Genomic DNA, 27,450 nt, shown 5'->3' on the forward strand with positions numbered 1-27,450 from the left:
TCTAAGGCATGAAAGTGAAAAATGAAAGGGAAGTCACTCAGTCACGTCCGACTCTTCGTGACCCCATGGACTGCAGCCTACCAGGCTCCTCCATCCATGGGATTTTCCAGACAAGAGTACTGGATTGGGGTGCCATTGCCTTCTCCTGAGTAACACATTACACTGCCCCTAATAACACTTTGCTAGATTTAGCTCAGAATCTATTCTCTTTTTTCTATGGTCATAAAGACCTCTAATATTAGATAGACATATGACTATCCAAATAAAACCACATGTGGCTGTCTCTCTTATAGCGTGATGTTACCATGTGATTAAGTTCTAGCCAATGAAATTTATTTGAAAGAAGTGTACAACTTCTGTACAGTCTCCTTAAATGGAAACAAGCTTCTTCTCTTCCTCTAACATCCTCCATCCTACTGGACTGAAAATAAAAATGATGGATGAAACCTAGATTGATTTTTGTAATTATAAGTCAATAAAGCCTTTATGTTTTGAAAAGTAGATCTAGCACTGCATTTAAGTAGAAACCTAGTTTTTCATTGTTCATTAAATACCTTTGTGACATATGCTTTATTTAAAACTAGGACTAAAAAAAATGTTTTTAGATCTGTGATGTGTATTTCTTTAACACCTTTCTTAATGTGTTTGGAAGTTTTGCCCTCATTTTTATTCCGTACTTATTCCTTACTTGTACTGTATCTGATAGTATTCTTAAAACTGTTTGAATTACACTCCTCTGTTCTTTCATTTCACCATCTATTTTACTGGTCCAGAAAATAGAATCTGAATAGATTCTGTTCCTTCTCTTTTCTTACACATGACTTTTCAAGTTAACTATCTCTTTTGCTAATATGAATGTCTTCCTTAATATTCCAATTGCATTTTCATTAACAGCTATTTCAGTGATGGTTCTTATTGTTGTTATTTTTTCCTTTTGCTTCTTTCTTGGTCAGCCACAAAACTGCCTCTACTATAGCTATTTATGTGGTAAGTCCAAGCTTTTCAAACTGCTAAGAGCATGCTCACATGTCATGTGAGCCTATTAAATGATTGCAGCTTTTGATGACTCTTTAACTTAACATTTGAAATATTTGGTGTCAATTAGCTATGAGAAAGAATACTCATAGGAAATACAAAGAAAAAAATGTTTACACAACAGACATCTTTACAGTGAGACTATCATTGTTATTAGCTAACTGACAAGTTTAAAAATAATAAATTATTTATTTACTACTAAGAAATTTTGCATAGGAACCTGGAATGTTAGGTCCATGAATCACGGTAAATAGGAAGTGGTCAAACAGGAGATGACGAGAGTGAATGTCGACATTCTAGGAATCAGCAAACTAAAATGACTGGAATGGGTGATATTAACTCAGATGACCATTATATCTACTACTGTGGGCACAAATCCCTTAGAAGAAATGGAGTAGCCATCATGGTCAACAAAAGAATTTGAAATGCAGTACTTGGATGCAATCTCAAAAACTACAGGATGATCTCTGTTCATTTCCAAGGCAAACCATTCAATATCACAGTAATCCAAGTCTATGCTCTAACTAGTAACGCTAAAGAAGCTGAAGTTGAATGGTTCTATAAAAACCTACAAGAATTTTTAGAACTAAGACCCAAAAAAGATGTCCTTTTCATTACAGGGGACTGGAATGCAAAAGTAGGAAGTCAAGAAACACCTGGAGTAACAGGCAAATTTAGCATTGGAATGCAGAATGAAGCAGGGCAAAGGCCAATAGAGTTTTGCCAAGAGAACGCACATGTCATAGCAAACACCTTCTTCCAACAACATGAGAGAAAACTCTACACATGGACATCACCAGATGGTCAACACCAAAATCAGATTGATTATATGGTTTGCAGCCAAAGATGGAGAAGCTCTACACAGTCAGCAAAAACAAGACTGGGAGCTGACTGTGGCTCAGATCATGAACTCCTTATTGTCAAATTCAGACTTAAATTGAAGAAAGTAGGGAAAACCACTAGACCATTCATGTATGACCAAAATCATATCCCTTATGATTATACAGTAAAAGTGAGAAATAGATTTAAGGGACTAGACCTGATAGACGGAGTGCCTGATGAACTATGGACTGAGGTTCGTGACATTGTACAGGAGACAGGGATCAAAATCATCCCCATGGAAAAGAAATGCAAAAAAGCAAAATGGCTGTCTGAGGAGGCCTTACAAATAGCTGTGAAAAGAAGAGAAGTGAAACCCAAAGGACAAAAGGAAAGACATAAGCATCTGAACGCAGAGTTGCAAAGAATAGCAAGGAGAGATAAGAAAGCCTTCCTCAGCGATCAATGCAAAGAAATAGAGGATAACAATAGAATGGGAAAGACTAGAGATCTCTTCAAGAAAATTAGAGATACCAAGGGAATATTTCATGCAAAGATGGGCACAATAAAGGACAGAAATGGCATGGACCTAACAGAAGCAGAAGATATTAAGAAGAGGTGGCAAGAATACACAGAAGAACTGTACAAAAAGATCTTTATGACCCAGATAACCATGATGCTGTGATCACTCACCTAGAGCCAGACATCCTAGAATGTGAAGTCAAGTGGGCCTTAGGAAGCATCACTACAAACAAAACTAGTGGATGTGATGGAATTGCAGTTAAGCTATTTCAAATCCTGAAAGATGATGCTGTGAAAGTGCTGTACTCAATATGCCAGCAAATTTGGAAAACTCAGCAGTGGCCACAGGACTGGAAAAGATCAGTTTTTATTCCAATCCCAAAGAAAGGCAATGTCAAAGAATGTTCAAACTACTGCACAATGCACTCATCTCACATGCTAGTAAAGTAATGCTCAAAATCCTCCAAGCCAGGCTTTAGCAATACGTGAACTGTGAACTTTCAGATATTCAAATTAGTTTTAGAAAAGGCAGAGGAACCAGAGATCAAATTGCCAACATCCACTGGATCATGGAAAAAGCAACAGAGTTCCAGAAAAACATCTATTTCTGCTTTATTGATTATGCCAAAGCCTTTGACTGTGTGGATCACAATAAACTGGAAAATTCTTCAAGAGATGGGAATACCAGACCACCTGACCTGCCTCTTGAGAAATATGTATGCAGGTCAGGAAGCAACAGTTAGAACTGGACATGGAACAACAGACTGGTTCCAAATAGGAAAAGGAGTACGTCAAGGCTTTTTTGTCACCCTGCTTATTTAATTTATATGCAGAGTACATCATGAGAAACACTGGGCTGGAAGAAGCACAAGCTGAAATCAAGATTGCCAGGAGAAATATCAATAACCTCAGATATGCAGATGACACCACCCTTATGGCAGAAAGTGAAGAGGAACTAAAAAGCCTCTTGGTGAAAGTGAAAGAGGAGAGTGAAAAAGTTGGCTTAAAGCTCAACATTCAGAAAACGAAGATCATGGCATCTGGTCCCATCACTTCATGGGAAATAGATGGAGAAATAGTGGAAACAGTGTCAGACTTTATTTTTGGGGCCTCCAAAATCACTGCAGGTGGTGACTGCAGCCATGAAATTAAAAGACACTTACTCCTTGGAAGGAAAGTTATGACCAACCTAGATAGCATACTCAAAAGCAGAGACACTACTTTGCCAACAAAGGTTCGTCTAGTCAAGGCTATGGTTTTTCCTGTGGTCATGTATGGATGTGAGAGTTAGACTGTGAAGAAAGCTGAGTGCTGAAGAATTGATGCTTTTGAACTGTGGTGTTGGAGAAGACTCTTGAGAGTCCCTTGGACTGCAAGGAGATCCAACCAGTCCATCCTAAAGGAGATCAGCGCTGGGTGTTCTTTGGAAGGAATGATGCTAAAGCTGAAACTCCAGTACTTTGGCCACCTCATGCGAAGAGTTGACTCACTGGAAAAGACTCTGATGCTGGGAGGGATTGGGGGCAGGAGGAGAAGGGGACGACAGAGGATGAGATGGCTGGCTGGCATCACTGACTCAATGGACGTGAGTCTGAGTGAACCCCGGGAGTTGGTGATGGACAGGGAGGCCTGGTGTGCTGCGATTCATGGGGTCACAAAGAGTCGGACATGACTGAGAGACTAAACTGAACTGAAGAAATTTTGTAATGTGATTTTTTTAATGATGTACATATAAAATCACCTATCACATTCTTTCATCTTTCAGATATATTATATCTGTCGAAGTAATTCAGTTTATAGTGTATATAATTTACTTAATATTCCATTTATAAATAATAAAGATTATAAAATATTTTTAAAAGCATTATAAGTTTAATAGAAATCATATAAGGTAAGAGACAATATCTCTGAGTTTTCAAGAATCCATAGATCTGTATCAATGCATTGGTACATAATATTTTCGGCCTTCAGGTTTCTTGACTGAGTAAAATTCTTTCATGATTCTCTGGAAAATTCTAATGTGAAAAACATTGAAGCACAAAAAGATGTAAAAAATATGTGTGTATAATTAAAACTCCAATGAAAATAACAAAGCCTTCATTATTTTTTTAATATTCAAATTATTTTGGATGCTCTTTTGGTTATAATGAAAGTTGAATCAAACAAGTTCTACTTATTAAGATTCCATCTCATAACAGCCTCTTCAGCAAGTGATATTGGAAAAGTTGGACAGCTGCATGTAAGTCACTGAAGTTAGAACACAGCCTCTCACCATATACAAAAACTCAAAATGGCTCAAAGACATAAATATAAGGCATGATATCATAAAAGTCTTAGAAGAAAACATAAGCAAAACAGTCTCTGACATAAATCATTCCAATATTTTCTTAGGTCAGTTACCCACGGCAATAGAAATAAATGCAAAAATAAACAAATGGGACCTAATCAAGCTTGAGAGCTTTTTCACAGCAAAGGAAACCATAAACAAAACAAAAAGACAATCTACAGACAAGGTGGAAAAAAATCTGCAAATGATACAACCGACAAGGGCTTAATTTCCAAAATTATACAAACAGCTCATACAACTCAGTAGCAAAAAACAGAAACAATCCAATATAAAAAAGAGGTCAGAAGCCCTAAAAAGACATTTCTCCAAAGAAAACATATAGATGGCTAATAGGCACATGAAAAGCTGCTCAGTTATCACTAATTATCAGAGAAATGAAAATCAAAAAATACAGTAAGATACCACCTCACATCAGTCCGAATTGCCATCATTAAATAATCTACACATAATGAATGTTGGAAAGAGTGTGAGGAAAAGGGAACCCTCCTACACTGTTGGTGGGAATGTAAACTGGTGTAACCACTATAGAAAACAATATGAAGTTTACTCAGAACACTAAAAATGGAGTTGCTATACAATCTCACTATGGGGCATATATCCAGAGAAAATTATACTTTGAAAAGATACATGTGCAGCAGCTAAGACATAGAAACAACCTAAACATCCATCAACAGATGAGTGGATAAAGGAAATGTGGTATACTGTACAATGGAATACTACTCAGCCATAAAAAGAGAGATGCCATTTGCAGCAACACAGCAGGACCTAGAGAATATCATACTCAGTGAAGTAGGTCAGAAAGAGAAAGACAGATACCATATGGTATCAATTATATGTGGAATCTAAAAATATGACACAAATGAGATTATCTATGAACCAGAAACACACTCACAGTTGTAGGAAATAGACTTGTGGTTGACATGAGGAAGAGGGGTGGAAGAGGCATGGAGTGGGAGGTCGGGGTTAGCAGATGTAAACCATCATATGCAGAAGCAATGAGGTACTACTATATAGCAGAGGGAACTATATTCGACATCCTGTGATAAATCACAAAGGGAGAGCATGCAAGAAAGAATATGTATATATATATATGTGTGTGTGTGTATAACTGAATCACTTTGCTGTACAGTAGAAATTAACATTGTAAATCAACTATACTTCAATAAAATCCATTTTTTAAAAATTCCAATTCCATCTTGTAATTTTGAGAACTGAGACTAATAGCTTAATGTTGAGTATTAGACTACACAGTAATTCATTAATTATTGGTGTGCTCCCCACCAAAACCTGTCATAGAGTTATTGTTGGGATTATTTACTGCTGCTGTTTTCACCAAAATGTACTTTGTTTAATATGAAGACTTTTAAAACCAGAGCTTGTCACACTTTTCTATGTGTACTTGTACATACTTAAATCAGAAAGATATGCTATGCGTTCTGAATTTAGCATGCCATCACCACAAAGGCACTGCTCCTCAAATATTCATGTGCGTGCCAATCTTTTGGGGAGCTTGGTAAAAATGAATAATCTGATTCAATAATTTTGGAGTGTGTCAAGTGTCTGCCTCTCTAAAATTCCCAGGTAATGCTGAGAACTATAAACCCCACTCTAGGAAGCAAGGCTTTAAAGAACTCATAATGAGTGTGGTCAAAACCTAGTTCTGATTATCATTCAAAATCCCCTTTCATGCATCCCACATGGATTTATGCCTCCCAGCGTGTGCTGAGAGCTCTCATCCATGTTCTTTCAAGCTGTTTTAGTTATCATTGATATCAAAAATCTCTTAGACTTCATTATTGAATTTTGTTTCCAGATCACATTCCCTCACATCATTTTATTTTTTTAATTCATTCAAGCATTTATTAGTGTCTCTTATGTATTATCCACTGTAGCAGTGAATAAGTCATGTGTTTCTATTTTAAATTAAATTAAATTAATTTATTTATTTTTATTATTTAAAACTTTTTATTTTATATTGGAGTATGGCCAATTAACAATGTTGTGGTAGTTTCAGGTGAACAGTACAGTGACTCAGCCATACACATAGATGTATCCATTCTTGCACAAACTCTCCTCCCCTCCAGGCTACCACCTAACATTGAGCTGAGTTCCCTGTGCTATACAGAAGGTTGCTGCTGCTGCTGCTGCTGCTGCTGCTGCTGCTGCTGCTAAGCCGCTTCAGTCGTGTCCGACTCTGTGTGACCCCATAGACGGCAGCCCACCAGGCTCCCCCGTCCCTGGGATTCTCCAGGCAAGAACACTGGAGTGGGTTGCTACTTCCTTCTCCAATGCATGAAAATGAAAAGTGAAAGTGAAGTCAATCAGTCATGTCCGACTCCTAGCCACCCCATGGACTGCAGCCAACCAGGTCCCTCCGTCCATGGGATTTTCCAGACAAGAGTACTGGAGTGGGTTGCCATTGCAGAAGGTTACCCACTTTAAATACAGCTGAGCGTACATGTCCATGCCAAAGGAGCCTCATTTTAAACAGTAGAGAAGCAATACAAAGCTAAAATTTACCACCTTAAGCATTTTAAGTATACAGTTCAGTTGTGTTAAGTATATTCATGCTATAGTGCACTGAACTTCACAACTTTATCATTTCTCAAAAGGAAACTCTACATCCATTAAACAGCTACCTATTTGCCCTTGCCCCTGTCTCTGGCAACCTACGTTCTACTTTTTTCCTATCATTTAACTACTCTAAAGACCTCATATAACTGGAATCCTACAATATTTGACTTTTGTGGCAGTGTATTTCACTTAACATAATCTCCTTAAGCTTCATTCAGCTTGTGTCAATGTCCTTCCTTTTTTTTTTTTTTATTTCTTCAGTACATCTTTATTTTTTAGACTCATTTTTTAAAATTTTTTATTTTTTTAATTTTTATTTTATTTTTAAACTTTACATAATTGTATTAGTTTTGTCAAATATCAAAATGAATCCATCACAGGTATACATGTGCTGCCCATTCTGAACCCTCCTCCCTCCTCCCTCCCCATACCATCCCCCTGGGTCGTCCCCGTGCACTAGCCCCAACTAATTAACCTTAAAAGCTTGTGCACATCAAAGGAAACTATCAGCAAGGTGAAAAGACAGCCTTCAGAATGGGAGAAAATAATAGCAAATGAAGCAACTGACAAACAACTAATCTAAAAAATATACAAGCAACTCCTACAGCTCAACTCCAGAAAAATAAATGACCCAATCAAAAAATGGGCCAAAGAACTAAATAGACATTTCTCCAAAGAAGACATACAGATGGCTAACAAACACATGAAAAGATGCTCAACATCACTCATTATCAGAGAAATGCAAATCAAGACTCATTTTTTGAGAAACATAAGAGACGAATGTACCCTAACGTTCATTGCAGCACTTTTTGTAATAGCTAGAACATAGAAACAACCTAGATATCCATCAACAGATGCATGGGTACAGAAACTTTGGTATGTACAATGGAATATTACTGAACTATAAAAAAGAATGCATTCAAGTCAGTCCGAATGAGGTAGAAGGACTGATGTTGAGGCTGAAACTCCAATACTTTGGCCACCTGATGCTAAGAACTGACTCATGGGAAAACACCCTGATGCTGGGAAAGATTGAGGGCAGGAGGAGAAGGGGACTACGGAGAATGAGATGGTTGGATGGCATCATCGACTCAATGGAAATGGGTTTGGGTGGACTCCAGGAGTTGGTGATGGACAGGGAGGCCTGGTGTGCTGCAGTCCATGGGGTCGCAAAGAGTCGGACACGACTGAGCGACTGAACTGAACTAAACTGAATGAGGTAGATGAACCTAGAGCCTATGATACAAAGTGAAGTAAGTTCAAAGAGAAAGACAAATATTGTATATTAACACATGCCTATGGAATCTAGCAGAGAAGGCAATGGCACCCCACTCCAGTACTCTTGCCTGGAAAATCCCATGGACGGAGGAACCTGGTTGGCTGCAGTCCATGGGGCCGCTAAGAGTCGGACACCACTGAGCGACTTCAGTTTCTCTTTTCACTTTCATGCATTGGAGAAGGAAATGGCAACCCTCTCCAGTGTTCTTGCCTGGAGAATCCCAGGGACAGGGGAGCCTGGTGGGCTGCCGTCTATGGGGTCCCACAGAGTTGGACACGACTGAAGTGACTTAGCATAGCATAGCATGGAATCTAGAAAGATGGTACTGATTAACCTACTTGTAGGGCAGCAGTGGCGATGCAGATGGAGAACAGACTTGTGGACACAGTGGGGAAAGCAGAGGGAGGAATGAATTGAGAGAGTAGCATGGAAACACATACATTACCATGTGTAAAATAGATAGCAAGTGAGAATTTGCTATGCAAAACAGGGAGTTCAACCTGGTGTTCTGTGACACCGCTAAAGGGGTGGGGTAGAGAGAGAAATGAGAGGGGAGATCAGGACAGAGGGGACATATGTATACCTGTGGAGACTCGTGTTGATGTGTGCCAACACAATATTACAATTTATTTATTTTTAATTGGAGGACAATTGTTTTACAATATTGTGTTGGTTTCTGCCATACATCAACTTGAATCAGCCACAGGTATCCATATGTCTCCTCCTTCTTGAACCTCCCTCCCACCTCCCACTCCATCCCACTCTTCTAGGTTGTAACAGAGCATTGGTTTGTGATCCCTGAGTGAGCAGCAAATTCCCACTGGGTATCTATTTTACATGTGGCAATGTACACATTTTCATGCTATTCTGCAATTCTCACCTTACCTCATCTTTATTCAAAGAAATTGATGTATATTCATCTCTATTTTTTCCATGCTAATAAAATCACATAAAGCACTATATTCAGGGGTATAATTTGAAATTTTAAATGTTTTTACAGAAACGAAACCATAATATACCTACCTCACTGCATGTTATAGTTTTCACTTAGTACATCAACATGAAAAACTTTTCTGTATTATTTTTAATAACTTCATATTCTCCAGTTTGGATATACCATATTTTACTCAACCATCTTCTTACAGATAAGCTTCCATAAATTTCACTTTTTGCCACAATACATTTATGGTAAACATCCTTGTAACTGTATGAGTGAGACTTTTCTTTTCATACAATATAGTCATAGGAGAAATGTTGTCTATGTATGTTTTTATTTTAATGAATTTTTCCATAGAATTCTAAGTACTGTACAATTTATATTTCTACTACCAATTTATTATTATACTTTCTTTTGCTTTTAACAATCAGTGCTGCTAATGATAAAAATATATGTTGAATGTATCATATTTTGTAATATCAATAAAACACTTCAGTTCAGTTCAGTTGAGTCAATCAGTCGTGTCCGATTCTTTGCGACACCATGGACTGCAGCATGCCAGGCCTCCTTGTCCATCAAAAATACCCAGAATTTACTCAAACTCATGTCCACTGAATTGGTGATGCCATCCAACCCTCTCATCTTCTGTTGTCCCCTTCTCCTCCTGCCTTCAATCTTTCCCAGTATCAGGGACTTTTCACATGAGTCAGTTTTTCCTATCAGCTGGCCAAAGTATTGGAGTTTCAGCTTCAACATCAGTCCTTCCAGTGAATATTCAGGACTGATCTCCTTTAGGATTGACTGATTGGATCTCCTTGCAGTCCAAGGGACTCTCAAGAGCCTTCTCCAACACCACAATTCAAAAAGCATCAATTCTTCAGTGCACTGCTTTCTTTATAGTCCAACTCTCATATCCATACGTGACTACTGGAAAAACTGTAGCTTTGACTAGATGGACCTTTGTTGGCCAAGTAATGTTTCTGCTTATTAATATGCTGTCTAGGTTGGTCATAACTTTTCTTCCAAGGAGCAAGCAACTTTTAATCTCATGCCTGCAGTCACCATCTGTGTGATTTTGGAGCCCCCCAAAATAAAATCTATCACTGTTTCCACTGTTTCCCCATCTATTTCCCATGAAGTGAGGGGACCAGATGCCATGATCTTAGTTTTCTGAGTGTTGTTGTTGTTGTTGTTGTTGTTGTTTTCTGTTCTCGCCATCATCTTTTTTATTTTTTATTTTTTTAATTTTATTTTATTTTTAAACTTTACATAATTGTATTAGTTTTGCCAAATATCAAAATGAATCCATCACAGGTATACATGTGTTCCCCATCCTGAACCCTCCTCCCTCCTCCCTCCCCACACCATCTCTCTGGGTCGTCCCAGTGCACCAGCCCCAAGCATCCAGTATCGTGCACCGAACCTGGACTGGCGACTCGTTTCATATATGATATTTTACATGTTTCAATGCCATTCTCCCAAATCATCCCACCCTCTCCCTCTCCCACAGAGTCCATAAGACTGTTCTATACATCAGTGTCTCTTTTGCTGTCTCGTACACCGGGTTATTGTTACCATCTTTCTAATTTCCATATATATGCGTTAGTATACTGTACTGGTGTTTTTCTTTCTGGCTTACTTCACTCTGTATAATAGGCTCCAGTTTCATCCACCTCATTAGAACTGATTCAAATGTATTCTTTTTAATGGCTGAGTAATACTCCATTGTGTATATGTACCACTGCTTTCTTATCCATTCATCTGCTGATGGACATCTAGGTTGCTTCCATATCCTGGCTATTATAAACAGTGCTGCGATGAACATTGGGGTACACGTGTCTCTTTCCCTTCTGGTTTCCTCAGTGTGTATGCCCAGCAGTGGGATTGCTGGATCATAAGGCAGTTCTATTTCCAGTTTTTTAAGGAATCTCCACACTGTTCTCCATAGTGGCTATACTAGTTTGCATTCCCACCAACAGTGTAAGAGGGTTCCCTTTTCTCCACACCCTCTCCAGCATTTATTATTTGTAGACTTTTGGATTGCAGCCATTCTGACTGGTGTGAGATGGTACCTCATTGTGGTTTTGATTTGCATTTCTCTGATAATGAGTGATGTTGAGCATCTTTTCATGTGTTTGTTAGCCATCTGTATGTCTTCTTTGGAGAAATGTCTATTTAGTTCTTTGGCCCATTTTTTGATTGGGTCATTTATTTTTCTGGAGTTGAGCTGTAGGAGTTGCTTGTATATTTTTTAGATTAGTTGTTTGTCAGTTGCTTCATTTGCTATTATTTTCTCCCATTCTGAAGGCTGTCTTTTCACCTTGCTAATAGTTTCCTTTGATGTGCACAAGCTTTTAAGGTTAATTAGGTCCCATTTGTTTATTTTTGCTTTTTTTCCCAATATTCTGGGAGGTGGGTCATAGAGGATCCTGCTGTGATGTATGTCAGAGAGTGTTTTGCCTATATTCTCCTCTAGGAGTTTTATAGTTTCTGGTCTTATGTTTAGATCTTTAATCCATTTTGAGTTTATTTTTGTGTATGGTGTTAGAAAGCGTTCTAGTTTCATTCTTTTACAAGTGATTGACCAGATTTCCCAGCACCACTTGTTAAAGAGATTGTCTTTAATCCATTGTATATTCTTGCCTCCTTTGTCAAAGATAAGGTGTCCATATGTGCACGGATTTATCTCTGGGCTTTCTATTTTGTTCCACTGATCTATTATATTGTCTTTGTGCCAGTACCATACTGTCTTGATAACTGTGGCTTTGTAGTAGAGCCTGAAATCAGGTAGATTGATTCCTCCAGTTCCATTCTTCTTTCTCAAGATTGCTTTGGCTATTCGAGGTTTTTTGTATTTCCATACAAATTGTGAAATTATTTGTTCTAGCTCTGTGAAGAATACTGTTGGTAGCTTGATAGGGATTGCATTGAATCTATAAATTGCTTTGGGTAGTATACTCATTTTCACTATATTGATTCTTCCAATCCATGAACATGGTATATTTCTCCATCTATTAGTGTCCTCTTTGATTTCTTTCACTAGTGTTTTATAGTTTTCTATGTATAGGTCTTTACTTTCTTTAGGTAGATATATTCCTAAGTATTTTATTCTTTCTGTTGCCATGGAGAATGGAATTGTTTCCTTAATTTCTCTTTCTGTTTTCTCACTATTAGTGTATAGGAATGCAAGGGATTTCTGTGTGTTGATTTTATATCCTGCAACTTTACTATAGTCATTGATTAGTTCTAGTAATTTTCTGGTGGAGTCTTTAGGGTTTTCTATGTAGAGGATCATGTCATCTGCAAACAGTGAGAGTTTCACTTCTTCTTTTCCAATTTGGATTCCTTTTATTTCTTTTTCTGCTCTGATTGCTGTGGCCAAAAGAAAGCAGCAGTAGCAATACTCATATCAGATAAAATAGACTTTAAAACAAAGGCCGTGAAAAGAGACAAAGAAGGTCACTACATAATGATCAAAGGATCAATCCAAGAAGAAGATATAACAATTATAAATATATATGCACCCAACACGGGAGCACCACAGTATGTAAGACAAATGCTAACAACTATGAAAGGAGACATTAACAATAACACAATAATAGTAGGGGACTTTAATACCCCACTCACACCTATGGATAGATCAACTAAACAGAAAATTAACAAGGAAACACAAACTTTACACGATACTATAGACCAGTTAGACCTAATTGATATCTATAGGACATTTCATCCCAAAACAATGAATTTCACCTTTTTCTCAAGCGCACATGGAACCTTCTCCAGGATAGATCACATCCTGGGCCATAAAGCTAGCCTTGGTAAATTCAAAAAAATTGAAATCATTCCAAGCATCTTTTCTGACCACAATGCAGTAAGATTAGACCTCAATTACAGGAGAAAAACTATTAAAAATTCCAACATATGGAGGCTGAACAACACGCTGCTGAATAACCAACAAATCACAGAAGATATCAAAAAAGAAATCAAAATTTGCATAGAAACGAATGAAAATGAAAACACAACAACCCAAAACCTGTGGGACACGGTAAAAGCAGTCCTAAGGGGAAAGTTCATAGCAATACAGGCATACCTCAAGAAACAAGAAAAAAGTCAAATAAATAACCTAACTCTACACCTAAAGCAACTAGAAAAGGAAGAAATGAAGAACCCCAGGGTTAGTAGAAGGAAAGAAATCTTAAAAATTAGAGCAGAAATAAATGCAAAAGAAACAAAAGAGACCATAGCAAAAATCAACAAAGCCAAAAGCTGGTTCTTTGAAAGGATAAATAAAATTGACAAACCATTAGCCAGACTCATCAAGAAACAAAGGGAGAAAAATCAAATCAATAAAATTAGAAATGAAAATGGAGAGATCACAACAGACAACACAGAAATACAAAGGATCATAAGAGACTACTATCAACAATTATATGCCAATAAAATGGACAACGTGGAAGAAATGGACAAATTCTTAGAAAAGTACAACTTTCCAAAACTGGACCAGGAAGAAATAGAAAATCTTAACAGACCCATCACAAGCACAGAAATTGAAACTGTAATCAAAAATCTTCCAGCAAACAAAAGCCCAGGTCCAGACGGCTTTGCAGCTGAATTCTACCAAAAATTTAGAGAAGAGCTAACACCTATCCTGCTCAAACTCTTCCAGAAAATTGCAGAGGAAGGTAAACTTCCAAACTCATTCTATGAGGCCACCATCACCCTAATACCAAAACCTGACAAAGATCCCACAAAAAAAGAAAACTACAGGCCAATATCACTGATGAACATAGATGCAAAAATCCTTAACAAAATTCTAGCAATCAGAATCCAACAACACATTAAAAAGATCATACACCATGACCAAGTGGGCTTTATCCCAGGGATGCAAGGATTCTTCAATATCTGCAAATCAATCAATGTAATACACCACATTACATTGGTGTATTAAAAAATACAAACCATATGATTATCTCAATAGATGCAGAGAAAGCCTTTGACAAAATTCAGCACCCATTTATGATAAAAACTCTCCAGAAAGCAGGAATAGAAGGAACATACCTCAACATAATAAAAGCTATATATGACAAACCCACAGCAAACATTATCTTCAATGGTGAAAAATTGAAAGCATTTCCTCTAAAGACAGGAACAAGACAAGAGTGCCCACTTTCACCATTACTATTCAACATAGTTTTGGAAGTTGAGTGTTGAGTTTTAAGCAAACTTTTCCACTCTGCTCTTTCACTTTCATTAAGAGGCTCTTTAGTTCTTCTTTGCTTTCTTTGATAAAGGTGGTGTCTTCTGCATATCTGAGGTTATTGCTATTTCTCCCGGCAATCTTGATTCCAGCTTGTGCTTCATCCAGCCCAGCATTTCTCATGATGTTCTCTGCATATATGTTAAATAAACAGGGTGACAATATACAGCCTTGATGTACTGGAACCAGTCTGTTGTTCCATGTCCATTTCTAACTGTTGCTTCCTGACCTGCATACAGGTTTCTCAAGAGGCAGGTCAGGTGGTCTTGTATTCCCATCTCTTTCAGAATTTTTCAGTTTGTTTTCATCCACACAGTCAAAGGCTTTGGCTTAGTCAATAAAGCAGAAATAGATGTTTTTCTTGCACTCTCTTGCTTTTTCGATGACCCAGTGGACGTTGGCAATTTGATCTCTGGTTCCTCTGCCTTTTCTAAATCCAGCTTGAACATCTGGAAATTCACGGTTCACCTACTGTTGAAAGCTTGCCTGGAGAATTTTGAGCATTACATTACTAGCATGTGAGATGAGTGCAATTGTGCAGTAGTTTGAGCATTCTTTGGCATTGTCCTTCTTTGGGATTGGAATGAAAAATGACCACTTACTATGTATATTTGTCTATCTCCAGAATTGTGACCACACTATGCTACAGAGGTTAACTGAGGTGCAGATATTAATCCTAATCAATATTAGGTATGTTAACTTTTTTATGGTGCTTTTGTGATGTAGCATATTTTTAAAAAGTACATATAGTCAAATACATCTTTTTTCCATAGTTTCTTTTTCTGACATGGCTAAAATTCTTCCTAACCAAAAGAATGTTCTTTTAATCTCTTACATTTTGTTATAACATGTTTAATTTTTACATTTGGGGGATGGTATGGGGAGGGCGGTGGGAGAGGGGTTCAGGATTGGGAGCATGTGTACACCCGTGGCAGATTCATGTTGATGTATGGCAATACTAATACAATATTGTAAGTAATTAGCCTCTAATTAAAATAAATAAATTTAAATTTAAAAAAATGTTTAATTTTTACATTTATGCTTTGGTTCATATAGAACCGTCTTTTGGACTCTGTGAGAGAGGGAGAGGGTGGGATGATTTGGGAGAATGGCATTGAAACATGTATAATGTCATATATGAAACGAGTTGCCAGTCCAGGTTCGATGCATGATACTGGATGCTTGGGGCTGGTGCACTGGAACGACCCAGAGGGATGGTACAGGGAGGGATGAGGGAGGAGGGTTCAGGATGGGGAACACGTGTATACCCATGGCGGATTCATGTTGATATATGGCTAAACCAATACAATATTGTAAAGTTAAAAAATAAAATATATTTTTGAGTAGCAGGCTGCTGCTGCTGCTAAGTCACTTCAGTCGTGTCTCACACTGTGCTACCCTATGGACAGCAGCCCACCAGTTTCCTCTGTCCCCAGAATTCTCTAGGCAAGAATACTGGAGTGGGTTGCCATTTCTTTCTCCCTTGAGTAGTAAGAGATAATCTTTATTTTCTCCTATTTAGATGACAGTTGGGTCAACAGGTTATTAAATCAGCCATTGTGTTCCCACAAATTTAAAATATACCACAGCCAAATGTAAAATTTCAATTATGCATACAGTGGAATCTGTTAGTTTTCCACTTCATTTCCCTCTTGGACTTTCTATTCTGAAATCAAAAACTTTTTTAAAAATTCTGATTTTATATTGTTTCATTCTTTTATAAGGTCAAAATGCCATTTTTGTTGTTGTTGTTGTTGTAGTTGTCCTGGGTATTCATAAGATTTTATTTTTCAAATGGAATTCAAGGTCATTTTACACACCAGATGGTCATTACACAACTAAAAATTGATTGCTATGATCTCACTGGAAATTACATTAAATTGATAATACAAATCAGAGAGAATTGACAACTTCATCACGTTACTTACTATCAAAAACATGATATTCATTCTGCTACTTGGAATTTATTTCACATTATTAAGATTAAGTAGTTTTCTGTATATAGTATAATATTTAATACTTGGCATACTTGATATAAGCCCTACTTCCTTATTCAATGTTTGCTTTATTTTTCATTTCATTGTTACCAGTTTTCCACTTCTATGTTTTGCTGATTTATTCAAAAGCTACAAATGACTTTTTAAAATTTTTCCTTTGGGGACTTCTGCTTCCCACTATGATAGATTAGCTTGTATTAGACCAACTTGACCCTTCCAGAAAAGTATAAAACTTGTAATATCTACCAAAAGCAACTTTTGAAAGGTAATAGAGTACAATTAAGAAAGCCACAATTTTACACAGCAAAGATCCTAGAGAGAAGACAGAAGTGCTGATAAGAGTTCGATATTTTCTGCCACTTTAATTTTGAGATATTTGTTGATTAATAACGGTAGGAAATGTAGTAAACAACATAAATAAACTCAGAACTTATGGTGGTCTCCTGGAACCAGGGGGATAAACAATTGTTATTCAAGGCTACGAAGTGACCTAATAACTGTAGGAGAAAGACCCTGTAGAAAAGAAACTTGTAGAAAAATGAGCTTAACATTCTGTTGTGCTTTCCTCTTTGAAGCATTATTCATTTCTTCTAATCATGTGACAAGGCTAAGAATATGTGAATAAACAAATATTTAGAGTCTAAAGTAGGTATCAGTAATTTATGACATCCAGGTTAAATTTAGCCCACCATCTGTTTTTATAAATAACATTTTATTGGAACAAAGACATACTCATTTGTTTACATTTCTCTAGTGAATGCTTTTGGAGCTCAACAGTGTAACTGAGTAATTATGACAGAGACTATATGACCTGGAAAACTCAAAATACTTATTATTTTGCTATTCACATAAAAAGTTTGCTCATAATAAACAAACAATAAACAAAATGAAAGGCAACCCTCAGAATGGGAGAAAATATTTGACAATGGAGCAACTTACAAGAGATTAATCTCCAAAATATACAAACAACTCGTGCAGCTCAATATAAAACAAAAATAAACAGCCCAAATAAAAGATGGGTAGAATATCTAAGTAGACATTTGTCCAAACAAGACATAAAGATAGTCAAGAGGCACCTGCAAAGATGGTCAATATCACTAACCATTGAGGAAATGCAAACCAAAACTATAATGAGGTATCACCTCACATCAGTCAGAATGGGCAGCATCAAAAATTCTACAAACAAGAAATGCTGGAGAACAGGTAACTCTTCCACAATGTTGGTGGGAATGCAAACTGTTACAGTCACCACAGAAAGTAGCATGTATGTGCCTACATGTTCAGTCTTTCAGTCGTGTCCAACTCTTTGTGACCTCATGGACTGTAGTTCTCCAGGCTCCTCTGTCCATGGGATTTTTCAAGCAAGAAAACTGGAAGGGATTGCCATTTCCTTCTGCAGAGGCTCTTCTGGACCCAGGACTCGAACCCACATCTCTTACGTCTCCTGCACTGGCACATGGTTTCTTTGCCACTGAGCCACGTTGGAGGTGATTCCTTAAAAAGTAAAAATAGAGTTGCCATATGACCCAGCGATCCCATTAATGGTCATTTATCAAGAGAAAACCATAATTTGAAAAAAATACATGCACCCCAATGCTCACTGCAGCACTATTTACAACAGCCAAGACATGAAAGTAACATAAATGTCCACTGATAGAAGAATGGATAGTGAAAATGTGTTTTATATATATATATATATATATGTATGTGTGCATTGGGTTGGCCAAAAAGTTCATTTGGGTTTTTCTGTACAATGACCAAACCTTTTGGTCAACCGCATATACATGGGATAGGATGAAGTGAGATATGGAGGCTTCTCAGGTGGCACAATGGTAAAGAATTCACTTGCTTTGTAGGAGATGCAGGAGGCACGGGTTCAACCCCTGGGTCAGCAAGATCCCCTGGAGTAGGAAAAAGCAACGCACTCCAGGATTCTTGTCTGGAAAATCTTACAGACAGGGGAGTCTGGCAGGCTGCAGTCCACGGAGTCACAAAGAGTGAGACATGGCTTAGCGACTGAGCATATATGAAAATGTATAACTGCTTCATTGTGTTGTACAACAAAAAGTAATACAACATGGCAAATCAGCTGTAGTATGACAAAAATGAATTTTAAAACTAAAAATTCAATTTAAAATATTTTTTAAAGAGGGGAAAATATAAAAATTTGTACCAAAAAAAAGGGAATATATAAAAATAGAAAATCAGGGAGATTCTAAATTTAAGAAATAACTGAAATTAATTTAAATTAATTTAAAATGGGGTTAAAGGCTTTCCCTGGCAGTCTAGTGGTTAAGACTTGGCACTTTCACTGCTGTGGCCCTGGGGGATTCAATCTTTGGTGAGGGAACTAAAATCCTGCAAGCCGTGGTATGGCCAAAAAAAAAAAAAAAGAAAGAAAAATGTGGGGTTAAAAGCAGAATAACAAACAGAAGAGAAGACTTGTGAAGTAGAAGACAGCATAAAAATAAATATCTGGGAAAAGACAGAAAAGAATCAAAGAGCTAATAGCCTGTCATTCATATAATTGGGTTTGCGTCAGAGGAGGAGGGACATAATAAGACAGAATAATAACTGGAGAAACATGGCCTGTGAACTTTTCAAATCTGACCAAAACCACAGGTTTAAAATTCCTTTTTAAATTGAAATTGTGTTTAAGTTAAATTAAAACTGTTGCTTTTGCTTAAAGTATCTTCCTTCTAAGAGCAGTCTTATTGGATTAAATTGCCTCTCTTTCTCTGTTCTATCTCTGGTCCTTCTTAGCAACTACAAATATTTCCTCTTGTCTACTCCTTAAGACTTAGTCCAAATACTGGAGTAAGGTGATAGTGATCTGGAGAGAGATACAAAATATTGCATTCTTGGCCTGAGAGAGGCAACAGTCAACTTTTCAGTTCCCTGCTGCTCTAATTTTCAGGAGTACAGAGAACTCGACACACCAGGATTGCTGTCTCCCAGCACCTACAGTGTAGATGGACCAGCCAGTCTTCTTTGAAGCACACCTGGATGAAACATACAGCTTCTCACCTTGTAGAAGATGGGATTCATGCATATCTTCAGGTTGGCTTCTACCTTGAGGCCATCTGGTCCTTTAGATCTTTAACCTAAACTTCCCTCTACTTTTCCAAAAGTGATAGCAAGTTCAGTGGGGGAAAACAGACATATTTTCTTCTTTCAGTTCAGTTCAGTTCAGTCGCTCAGTCGTGTCCGACTCTTTGCGACCCCATGAATCGCAGCACGCCAGGCCTCCCTGTCCATCACCAACTCCCAGAGTTCACCCAGACTCACGTTCATCAAGTCAGTGATGCCATCCAGCCATCTCATCCTCTGTTGTCCCCTTCTCCTCTGGCCCCCAATACCTCCCAGCATCAGAGTCTTTTCCAATGAGTTAACTCTTTGCATGAGGTGGCCAAAGTACTGGAGTTTCAGCTTTAGCATCAGTCCTTCCAAAGAAATCCCAGGGCTGATCTCCTTCAGAATGGACTGGTTGGATCTCCTTGCAGTCCAAGGGACTCTCAAGAGTCTTCTCCAACACCACAGTTCAAAAGCATCAATTCTTCAGCACTCAGCCTTCTTCACAGTCCAACTCTCACATCCATACATGACCATAGGAAAAACCATAGCCTTGACTAGACGAACCTTTGTTGGCAAAGTAATGTCTCTGCTTATGAATATGCTATCTAGGTTGGTCATAACTTTTCTTCCAAGGAGTAAGTGTCTTTTAATTTCATGGCTGCAGTCACCATCTGCAGTGATTTTGGAGCCCCCAAAAATAAAATCTGACACTGTTTCCACCGTTTCCCCATCTATTTCCCATGAAGTGATGGGACTGGATGCCATGATCTTCGTTTTCTGAATGTTGAGCTTGAAGCCAACTTTTTCACTCTCTTCATTCACTTTCATCAACAGACTCTTTAGTTCCTCTTTAATTTTTGCCATAAGGGTGGTGTCATCTGCATATCTGAAGTTATTGATATTTCTCCTGGCAATCTTGATTCCAGCTTGTGTTTCTTCCAGTCCAGTGTTTCTCATGATGTACTCTGCATATAAGTTAAAGAAACAGGGTGACAATATACAGCCTTGACGTACTCCTTTTCCTATTTGGAACCAGTCTGTTGTTCCATGTCCAGTTCTAACTGCTGCTTCCTGACCTGCATACAAATTTCTCAAGAGGCAGATTAGGTGGTCTGGTATTCCCATCTCTTTCAGAATTTTCCACAGTTTATTGTGATCCACACAGTCAAAGGCTTTGGCATAGTCAATAAAGCAGAAATAGATGTTTTTCTGGAACTCTCTTGCTTTTTTGATGAACCAGCAGATGTTGGCAATTTGATCTCTGGTTCCTCTGCCTTTCTAAAACCAGCTTGAACATCAGGAAGTTCACAGTTCACATATTGCTGAAGCCTGGCTTGGAGAATTTTGAGCATTACTTTACTAGTGTGAGATGAGTGCAATTGTGCGGTAGTTTGAGCATTCTTTGGCATTGCCTTTCTTTGGGATTGGAGTGAAAACTGACCTTTTCAGTCCTGTGGCCACTGCTGAGTTTTCCAAATTTGCTGGCATATTGAGTACAGCACTTTCACAGCATCATCTTTCAGGATTTGAAATAGCTCAACTGGAATTGCATCACCTCCACTAGCTCTGTTTGCAGTGATGCTTTCTAAGGCCCACTTGACTTCACATTCCAGGATGTCTGGCTCCAGGTGAGTGATCACACCATCGTGATTATCTGTGTCGTGAAGATCTTTTTTGTACAGTTCTTCTGTGTATTCTTGCCATCTCTTCTTAATATCTTCTACTTCTGTTAGTCGATACCATTTCTGTCCTTTATTGAGCCCATCTTTGCATGAAATGTCCCCTTGCTATCTCTAATTTTCTTGAAGAGATCTCTAGTCTTTCCCATTCTGTTGTTTTCCTCTATTTATTTGCACTGATCACTGAGGAAGGCTTTCTTATCTCTTCTTGCTATTCTTTGGAACTCTGCATTCAGATGCTTATATTGTTCCTTTTCTCCTTTGCTTTTTGCTTCTCTTCTTTTCACAGCTATTTGTAAGGCCTCCCCAGATACCATTTTGCTTTTTTGCATTTCTTTTCCATGGGGATGGTCTTGATCCCTGTCTCCTGAACAATGTCATGAACCTCATTCCATAGATCATCAAGCACTCTATCTATCAGATCAAGGCCCTTAAATCTATTTCTACCTTCCACTGTATAATCATAAGGGATTTGATTTAGGTCATACCTAAATGGTCTAGTGGTTTTCCATACTTTCTTCAATTTCAGTCTGAATTTGGCAATAAGGAGTTCATGATCTGAGCCACAGTCAGCTCCTGGTCTTGTTTTTGCTGACTGTATACAGCTTCTCCATCTTTGGCTGCAAAGAATATAATCAATCTGATTTCGGTGTTGACCATCTGGTGATGTCCATGTATAGAGTCTTCTCTTGTGTTGTTGGAAGAGGGTGTTTCTTATGACCAGTGCATTTTCTTGGCAAAACTCTATTAGTCTTTGCTCTGCTTCATTCCGTATTCCAAGGCCAAATTTGCCTGTTATTCCAGGTGTTTCTTGACTTCCTACTTTTGCATTCTAGTCCCCTATAATGAAAAGGACATCTTTTTTGGGTGTTCGTTCTAAAAGTTCTTGTAGGTCTTCATAGAACCATTCAACTTCAGCTTCTTCAGTGTTACTGGTTGGGCATAGACTTGGATTACTGTGATATTGAATGGTTTGCCTTGGAATCGAACAGAGATCATTCTGTCATTTTTGAGATTGCATCCAAGTACTGCATTTCGGACTCTTTTGTTGACCATGATGGTTACTCCATTTCTTCTGAGGGATCCCTGCTCGCAGTAGTAGATATAATGGTCATCTAGTTAAATTCACCCATTCCAGTCCATTTGAGTTCGCTGATTCCTAGAATGTCAACATTCACTCTTGCCATCTCTTGTTTGACCACTTCCAATATGCCTTGATTCATGGACCTGACATTCTAGGTTCCTATGAAATATTGCTCTTTATAGCATTGGACCTTGCTTCTATCACCAGTCACATCCACAGCTGGGTATTCTTTTTGCTTTGGCTCTGTCCCTTCCTTCTTTCTGGAGTTATTTCTCCACTGATCTCCAGTAGCATATTGGGCACCTACTGACCTGGGGAGTTTCTCTTTCAGTATCCTATCATTTTGCCTTTTCATACTGTTCATGGGGTTCTCAATGAGGCCTTGTTCCCAGCTGCTAAGCCTCAGTTTCACTTGCGTGGGGCATGGGAGAGATAAAGTTGTTAGGTGGCAGTTAGGATAAGGGCCTGTGGGCAGTAAGCATGGAAGCTGCCACCTGTTCCTATTTTCCAAATCTTTCCTCTTTCAAAATGTATTTAAATATTGCTATTTCTTCAAAAAGGCTTATTATTTCACAAAATTCTTTTAAATAACTCTCTCTGAAAGAACTGTCATGCAAGTGAAATAAAAGCCCCAAATAGGCTCTTATTCTTAAATGGCAGTAAACCAAACAGATCATTAACGGAAACATTACAATAATAACTTTTCAAACACCAAATAGTCTTGTGTAGAACATAATTTTACGAATAGTATCTCCTTTTACAGGTAACGCATAAAATCTATTGCAAAATCCATTTCAAAATGATTATGTATTTATATATTCTAAATTCAATAGAAAGTTATAAAAATAGAATCATTTCTTCTGTGTAGGCATCCATATGTTGGTAGATTTTTCTTATTATTTTTTACAAAAATATCCACATGAGAAAATGAAACATGACGGCTATGAATTTCTGAGCCAAACAACCGAGTCAGATAGGTATTACATTTAACACTGTATGGAAAATTTTACAGAGATATGTTCAATAGTCTCTAAATTAAAAATGCTGTTTTTACCCCAATGAGTATATCATAAATAGAAATGAATAAGTTGCTAAACCCTCAGAAGTCTAGCATTCTCCAAGTTCTAAACATATTGAATTACAAGGATGCAATTTCTTTTCTTGTTTTCTGGATTTTAAATGACAGTGCACTGGCAGAAAACAAAAGCTGAACCAAACTAACACTGGGGAATGAAGAAAAATGAAGCTGGCATCTTAGCCCAGGGAACCTTGCCAAAAGAAAGTAGCTTCTTTCCCCATTCCTAAACTCATTCCATTTTCAGAGGCTGAAATGGATTTCCTATCCCACACCAGTAAAAAGGAAACTGAATTCAGGAAAGTCAAATGCTTGTGAGGAGAAATGCTAATTATAATCAACCATATTTACATAATCAATGTCATAAGTAGACCTCAGAGAGCTATGATTAAATACTGCTATTCCTTTAGTTTATCAATACAAAATTTATATGCAACATGCGAGCAGTAGCAGTGTTAGTCACTCAGTCATGTCCGACTCTTTGCCACCCCACAGACTGTAGCTTGCCAGACTCCTCTGTCCGTGGGATTCTCCAGGCAAGAATATTGGAGTGGATTGCCATTTCCTTCTCCAGAGGATCTTTCCGATCCAGGGATCGAACCCAGGTCTCCTGCATGCAGGCAGATTCTTTACCATTTGAGCTACAGGGACTCCATAAACATGTGAGACAAACCTCTATTTATGGGCAGTACTGTTAGTGTTGAGTCCCAATATCGCTTATCCAAGATTATTCAGCCATGAAGATGCACGTCACAGACTTCCCACCACCCACTGAATTATGGCCAGTTTCACTGTTACAAGGACCTCTGAGAGATACTTCAATAACATAATTATACAGATGAGGGAATGGTCAATCAAAGAGATTAAGGAACTTCTGGTCACTACTTAGAGTTGGAGGAGATCTCAGGTTTCAAGATTTCTGCCAACACAGATTTTAATGCCCATTTAGTAACCAGACATCAACAATTCAATCGAAATTAAATGTAGAAACAGCTGAAATTTTCTCATGTCTGAAATATCTCTATCTCTACGTCTGTATCTTTATATAATCTCACCCACTTTTAAGATATTCAGAGAAGACAATTCTTCAAGTTATCTAAAGGAGAAAGAGGGGAAAGTGCCATTGTGAACTTTGAAGGTATTTGATAAAGGAGAAATTTGTTGGGTGAAAATAATGAATTTGGTCTCTGACACATTAGTATTAGGTGTCAACAAAGCAATATTTACATAGTAGGGAAGAGAAACAAATACATCTCAAAATGTTAAAAGGAATGAATTTAACATTCCACAGTGTATTTTGAAAGAATTATCCTCAAGTGGTGCTAGTAGTAAAGAACCCATCTGTCAGTGCAGGAGACATAAGAGACATGAGTTCGATCCCTGGGTTGGGAAGATCTCCTTGAGGAGGGCATGGCAACCTACTCCAGTATTCTTGCCTGGAGAATCCCACAGAGGAGCCTGGCGGGCTACAGTCCATGGAGTCGCAAAAAGTAGGACACAACAGAAGTGACTTAGCAGGCATGCATCCTCTACACAATACAACATGAAAGCTGGAAATTTATGAGTAAACCTCAAAAGTAGTGACAGTACTGTGACACTGATAGGTGAAATGTAAGGTGGTTCTTAGGTGAGCAGAAGTTGCTATGCATTAAGAAAAAATATTTTTAAAAGTAGATTGAAGAAAATTTGTTTTAAATAATCAAAACACTAATATCATTTGAATTTTATTAAATTTTAAATAGTGTTCAACTTTGTAAGGGAACGTGGCATATGAAGTAACAAAGAAGTGGACCATTATCCATTTATAAATTATGCATTTGAATTTCCACAACTATTGTGAAACACAGAAAGCAATTTCCATATTAAATAACAGTAGATAGAGCTCTGAAAAGGAATCTCTAAATAATTTTTGATTTGTCTTTCAGAAAACATGGTGAGCTAATTTTCTCATTTATGGGCAAAGAATGTTATAATAGGGATAATATAATAACTTAATTCTTAGGCCATATAAGTTCTTTAACTTGAAATTTTATTTCCTTTGACATGATTTTAATTGATTTAAAACAATCAGATTTCAGTGACATTTAGAAACTGACTTTATTTTTTAAATTAATTTACAAATCTATAATTGATTATTTTGAAACTTTTTATAGGTTCTATGAAAGATATGAGATACTATCTTTGCTCTTGTGAAGTTTACATTTTCATTGGGAAAACAGGATTTATCAAATCAGTACTATATATTTGCTATATTGATTATGTTAACTAAAAGACTTTCTACATAAGGGACTAAATTGAAAACAATAAGTTAGGGCCAGATTATTTAAAAATCGCACAAATCAGACAATTGATTCATGTTGATATATAGCAAAACCAATACAATATTGTAAGGTTAAAAAAAAGCAAAAAAAAAGAATTCATTGCTCAAAAATATATATATATTTAATATGATAGATAATATAAAGATATTAGAGGTTTTTAGTAGGGAACTGAAATATTTTCCTCCTGTTTTATGTCAACATAAAATTAGTTTAGGGAAGATTAAGCTAGCAGTAACATGTAGAAAGAGTTTAAAAAGGGAAAAAACAGAAGTAAGGAGACTGTTAAGAAGCTATTGCAGGAGACATAAGAGATGCAGGTTCGATCCCTGGGTTGGGAAGATCCTCTGAGGCATGGCAACCCACTCCAGTATTCTTGCCTAGAGAATCCCATGGACAAAGTAGACTGGCAGGCTGCAGTCCTTAGGGTTGTACAGACACAGCTGAAGTGACTTGGCACACAAGCATGCACATATTACAATCTAGTAATGAATAAAATTAGTTTCTAATGAATGTGCTGGTTGTGAGAGTTAAGATTTCAATGTGAGTGATTTGTGATGATATAATTTACTGTTACATGAATTATAAATTCGTACATGTGAGATGGAAAATCACAATAATGTACCATCAAAGATGACTCTAAAATGTTTTGCCTGGAGTATAATCTACAAAAATATTAAATCACTTTGTTGCACATCTGAAACTAATATAATACTGTAAATCAAATACACTTCAATAAAAATTTCTTTTGCCTGGAATACTGAGAGGATAGAGCCAAATGGACTGGGAAATTAAGAAGGAATATCTATGCTAACGAAAGCAATATTAGGTTAAGACTATGAGGAAATGGCTAGTGTTAACCATTGCAGCATGAAGCAAAGATTACCTACAGTGAGGCATTTGGATGAATAAATTAGCAACTTGAGACACTTGTTTGAATCCTCCCAGACAAGTGAAATCTTGCTGAGCACCCATTTACCATCATAGCAAGAAAGTCAAGAACATCAAGAATGACAAACTCCAAGAATTTTATGTGGGCTGCATCACACAGTTACACCAGATAAGAAGTAAATGTGGAGCCAGGGTAAATGTTACATATAGTACTATTTTCACTGTCTTCCTGCACCTTATATAAGAATCCCAAAAAGGTTGATCAGTCTCCTCCCATTTCTGCAAGTTGCTAGAGGGTCTTTTACTTGTGTTCCAAAATCTGGGCCTCAAGCTGGAATCAAGATTGCTGGGAGAAATATCAATAACCTCAGATATGCAGATGACACCACCCTTATGGCAGAAAGTGAAGAAGAACTAAACAGCATCTTGATGACAGTGAAAGAAGAGAGTGAAAAAGTTGGCTTAAAGCTCAACATTCAGAAAACTAAGATCATAGCATCTGGTCCCATCACGTCATGGGAAATAGATGGGGAAACAGTGGTAGATTTTATTTTGGGGGGG

At 37.5% G+C, this 27,450-nt stretch overlaps 1 long non-coding RNA gene across 3 annotated transcripts in view; it reads right to left on the reverse strand.

Moving 5' to 3' along the window:
• Positions 1-27,450, reverse strand: part of LOC132345798 (uncharacterized) — a 198,254-nt gene that overhangs the window by 25,220 nt on the left and 145,584 nt on the right. Inside the window, exon 4 of one of the 3 annotated variants that reach the window (XR_009495363.1) lies at positions 17,113-18,261. The exons of the other annotated variants lie outside the window; for them this stretch is intronic. This is a non-coding gene — a long non-coding RNA (uncharacterized lncRNA). Of the gene's footprint in view, positions 1-17,112; positions 18,262-27,450 lie in introns of those variants that run through there. 3 annotated transcript variants of the gene reach the window in all.

The sequence above is a fragment of the Bos taurus genome, chromosome 7, assembly GCF_002263795.3.
Source record: "Bos taurus isolate L1 Dominette 01449 registration number 42190680 breed Hereford chromosome 7, ARS-UCD2.0, whole genome shotgun sequence".
Classification (NCBI taxonomy): domain Eukaryota; kingdom Metazoa; phylum Chordata; class Mammalia; order Artiodactyla; family Bovidae; genus Bos; species Bos taurus.